The 5,000-nt window shown below is 53.1% G+C and overlaps 1 non-coding gene across 1 annotated transcript in view; it reads right to left on the bottom strand.

Moving 5' to 3' along the window:
- The window catches only part of LOC126307516 (small subunit ribosomal RNA), a 1,890-nt gene extending 802 nt beyond the window's left edge, over positions 1 to 1,088 (bottom strand). Inside the window, exon 1 of the ribosomal RNA XR_007553567.1 lies at positions 1 to 1,088. This exon is cut by the window's left edge and continues 802 nt beyond it. This is a non-coding gene — a ribosomal RNA (small subunit ribosomal RNA).
- Between the last annotated feature and the right edge of the window lie 3,912 nt (positions 1,089 to 5,000).

Below are 5,000 nucleotides of genomic sequence, written 5' to 3'. Positions count from 1 at the left end.
GCGGTATCTGATCGCCTTCGAACCTCTAACTTTCGTTCTTGATTAATGAAAACATACTTGGCAAATGCTTTCGCTTCTGTTCGTCTTGCGACGATCCAAGAATTTCACCTCTAACGTCGCAATACGAATGCCCCCGCCTGTCCCTATTAATCATTACCTCGGGTTCCGAAAACCAACAAAATAGAACCGAGGTCCTATTCCATTATTCCATGCACACAGTATTCAGGCGGGCTTGCCTGCTTTAAGCACTCTAATTTGTTCAAAGTAAACGTGCCGGCCCACCGAGACACTCAACTAAGAGCACCCTGGTAGGATTTCAACGGGGTCCGCCTCGGGACGCGCAAGCACGCCTTCGGCTCGCCCCACCGGCAGGACGTCCCACGATACATGCCAGTTAAACACCGACGGGCGGTGAACCAACAGCGTGGGACACAAATCCAACTACGAGCTTTTTAACCGCAACAACTTTAATATACGCTATTGGAGCTGGAATTACCGCGGCTGCTGGCACCAGACTTGCCTCCAATAGATACTCGTTAAAGGATTTAAAGTGTACTCATTCCGATTACGGGGCCTCGGATGAGTCCCGTATCGTTATTTTTCGTCACTACCTCCCCGTGCCGGGAGTGGGTAATTTGCGCGCCTGCTGCCTTCCTTGGATGTGGTAGCCGTTTCTCAGGCTCCCTCTCCGGAATCGAACCCTGATTCCCCGTTACCCGTTACAACCATGGTAGGCGCAGAACCTACCATCGACAGTTGATAAGGCAGACATTTGAAAGATGCGTCGCCGGTACGAGGACCGTGCGATCAGCCCAAAGTTATTCAGAGTCACCAAGGCAAACGGACCAGACGAGCCAATCCGATTGGTTTTGATCTAATAAAAGCGTCCCTTCCATCTCTGGTCGGGACTCTGTTTGCATGTATTAGCTCTAGAATTACCACAGTTATCCAAGTAACGTGGTACGATCTAAGGAACCATAACTGATTTAATGAGCCATTCGCGGTTTCACCTAATGCGGCTTGTACTGAGACATGCATGGCTTAATCTTTGAGACAAGCATATGACTACTGGCAGGATCAACCAGGGAGCTGCGTCAACGAGAGCTGAGCAGCCGGCCGCCCGGGAGTGTGTCCCGAGGGCCCGCGCGAACACGCAAGCGTCCGCTCAATTATTCTGCAAACAGGAGGAGGCTGAGCTCCCCTGCACGATACACCTCGAAACCCTCTCAGGTCCCGGCGGCGCGCAGCGCCGTCCTAAGTACTTGGTCGGGTTCGAGAGAGGCGCAATCGCCCGGAGATAGGCGAGTAGACGCTTTCAGTGCGAACACCCGTGCTCCCAACTGAGCTTGCCGCTGCCGACAGAGGCCCGGGAGCGTGCTGTCGTGGCATTGCCGGCGGGAAACAACACGCGCCACCTACGGTGACCGGCAGCTCCAACGCCAGCGCCACAGAAGGGCAAAGCCCCACTTGGGTGCAGAAGCGAACTCTCCCAGCACAGCGCACGCGCCAACACGTCCGCAGAGCTGCGATACAAACCACCTGCGAGAACCGCTGGGGGCGACCGAGCAGCAGACGGCGTCGCGACGCCGAGTGCCGGGCGGCGGCGCATCCTCAACGCACACAGTCCGCAATCGGACCAGCACACTGCAGATGTCCACCGCGCTTCGCACCGGGCTCGACAGAACCCACTTTGGCCGCCTGGCGCCGCGCGCAGGGTGCGCCGGCGCATAGCTGGGACGCCAGCCGGGCCCGTCGGCCGGCGCTCCTGCCACTGGGCGCCCCCCACCAGCCGGCTGTAGTGCGTGCGCTCACGCAGCGCGCGGCCAGCACGCCGGGCGGCCCCCCCCTCACCGGCCGGGGACTGTCCCGCCAAGCCACAGCCTCGTATCGCTTCATACCCACATGGCCAACTCAGGTTCGGGGGCATGGCGGGTACCGCCGAAACAACCGGTTCACAGATGTACCGATCGTCGCTATCACCGATGCACCTGCAGCGCGAAACAACCGCTCAACAACTGATTTCCAGTTCATTTGCGGATCTTTGGCAGCAAACGTATACGTCAATCTACATTTGCGAAATCTACGATTCTGGCATGCCTGCATGTTATGTGTCACGACACGCTACATCAGCCCACATACACACTGCGGCATGTACACGAGAGAACACGTGGAAGATGGTCCGCGCACGTGTGCAATGTCCCTTGCGCGGTCGACTGTCAACCGGCCTCTGTAGCATGTCGCAGATGTGGAACGCGGTCCACCGTGCTATCATGTTGTGTGGGGCAATACGATTAAATAGGAAAACCCTCGTCGCTACATCAACAGACGGCTCACGCTGATTCCCGGCAGAGGGAGGAGGGGGGGGGGGGGGGCCAACATGCAATACTTTCGTCCGTACCTACTTACCACATGTCTGTACGGCGTACAACAGTGCAATCTCGCTGTAATGGGGAGACGAGACAAGTAGCATCGTGCACAACATATGGCCCTTATGATTCGCCATTGTAGGGCGCAGCCGGTGTACGGTCAAGCATGTGCCACATTATGTCACTCAGTACGTAACGACGGATGATCAGTGTGGGTTACGCGTACATCAGCGGACAGTCCACACAGGCCGTACCACAACGTACACTGACTGCATCGACAACCGAATGCAACTGAACAGCTGCAAGGCTCATTTCACAAACAAACGCCTGACCGACCAGCTTGGAAGGGCAGGAGGGGAGGGGCGATATTCGTTCTGTAGCGGTACACCCTTCCAGTGGTTAGCGGGACTGTGTAGAAAGTACGCAACACTCGAAAGACCTTTATGTGAGGGTACGCACCATGGCATCAAGAAATACACATGACACCAGAGGATCCAAGCAGTGAACTATGTTCAGAGGGTTGCTGTTAGGCAAAGCTACATTCCTGTGACGTTACATGTGACAGTTAAGGTGCAGTGTAAGTTAGGTTAAGGTGCAGTGTAAGTTAGGTTAAGGTGCAGTGTAAGTTAGGTTAAGGTGCAGTGTAAGATAGGTTAAGGTGCAGTGTAAGTTAGGTTAAGGTGCAGTGTAAGTTAGGTTAAGGTGCAGTGTAAGTTAGGTTAAGGTGCAGTGTAAGTTAGGTTAAGGTGCAGTGTAAGTTAGGTTAAGGTGCAGTGTAAGTTAGGTTAAGGTGCAGTGTAAGTTAGGTTAAGGTGCAGTGTAAGTTAGGTTAAGGTGCAGTGTAAGTTAGGGTTAAGGTGCAGTGTAACTTAGGTTAAGGTGCAGTGTAACTTAGGTTAAGGTGCAGTGTAACTTAGGTTAAGGTGCAGTGTAACTTAGGTTAAGGTGCAGTGTAACTTAGGTTAAGGTGCAGTGTAACTTAGGTTAAGGTGCAGTGTAACTTAGGTTAAGGTGCAGTGTAACTTAGGTTAAGGTGCAGTGTAACTTAGGTTAAGGTGCAGTGTAACTTAGGTTAAGGTGCAGTGTAACTTAGGTTAAGGTGCAGTGTAACTTAGGTTAAGGTGCAGTGTAACTTAGGTTAAGGTGCAGTGTAAGTTAGGTTAAGGTGCAGTGTAAGTTAGGTTAAGGTGCAGCGTAACTTAGGTTAAGGTGCAGCGTAACTTAGGTTAAGGTGCAGCGTAACTTAGGTTAAGTTGCAGCGTAACTTATGTTAAGGTGCAGCGTAACTTAGGTTAAGGTGCAGCGTAACTTAGGTTAAGGTGCAGCGTAACTTAGGTTAAGGTGCAGCGTAACTTAGGTTAAGGTGCAGCGTAACTTAGGTTAAGGTGCAGCGTAACTTAGGTTAAGGTGCAACGTGGGTTAGGTTAGGGGCCAACGTGGGTTAGGTTAGGGGCCAACGTGGGTTAGGTTAGGGGCCAACGTGGGTTAGGTTAGGGGCCAACGTGGGTTAGGTTAGGGGCCAACGTGGGTTAAGTTAGGGGCCAACGTGGGATAGGTTAGGGGCCAACGTGGGTTAGGTTAGGGGCCAACGTGGGTTAGGTTAGGGGCCAACGTGGGTTAGGTTAGGGGCCAACGTGGGTTAGGTTAGGGGCCAACGTGGGTTAGGTTAGGGGCCAACGTGGGTTAGGTTAGGGGCCAACGTGGGTTAGGTTAGGGGCCAACGTGGGTTAGGTTAAGGGCCAACGTGGGTTAGGTTAAGGGCCAACGTGGGTTAGGTTAAGGGCCAACGTGGGTTAGGTTAAGGGCCAACGTGGGTTAGGTTAAGGGCCAACGTGGGTTAGGTTAAGGGCCAACGTGGGTTAGGTTAAGGGCCAACGTGGGTTAGGTTAAGGGCCAACGTGGGTTAGGTTAAGGGCCAACGTGGGTTAGGTTAAGGGCCAACGTGGGTTAGGTTAAGGGCCAACGTGGGTTAGGTTAAGGGCCAACGTGGGTTAGGTTAAGGGCCAACGTGGGTTAGGTTGCCAGAGATGTGTCAAATCAGGATGTACGTTTGGCTGGTGTCAGGTGGTGGGTTGGTTCGATGCCTTTATAAGGGGTGTGGCCAAAGGGTATTTTATTACTTGTACCTTTTGTGTTGTGGCGTGGCGTTGCGTCCTGTGTTGATACTGGGTGGACCACTGTGGGTGTTGCTGGCTGATTTGAGCTGCGTTGTTTGCGGGTGATGTGAGACATTCTGTCTTATTAGTGGACGTGACGTTCCTCTTGTCGTTGTTTGGATAGTGTCCTGTGGCAGCGAGGATAAAATGGATGTTGTTGAACGATAGTGCTTTGGTGCTTTCGCTTTGTTACACACAGAGTGGACTGTGAGATAGGGTGACTGGGTCGAGTGCGGTTCACACTGTCCTCCCCAGTTTACAGTATGTATCATCTATGTATGTGGTCCTGCATCATTTACTAAGGAGGGACGTCAGACGACTGAAATATTAGTTATGTACTGATGTAAAGCAGAATGCTTACCTTCCACCAGTGGGCGAGTATCGACTCTGCCCCAGAGTTGCCACCGCAGGAAGAGGTGTCGGAAACACTACCCGCACACCGTCACCACTGTGCGGGGGGACGGACCCTCTATATCCT

This window comes from Schistocerca gregaria, unplaced genomic scaffold (assembly GCF_023897955.1).
Source record: "Schistocerca gregaria isolate iqSchGreg1 unplaced genomic scaffold, iqSchGreg1.2 ptg000341l, whole genome shotgun sequence".
Lineage (NCBI taxonomy): Eukaryota > Metazoa > Arthropoda > Insecta > Orthoptera > Acrididae > Schistocerca > Schistocerca gregaria.
The sequence above is the reverse complement of the archived record's forward strand: the minus strand, read 5'-3'. Positions and strand labels throughout refer to the sequence as shown.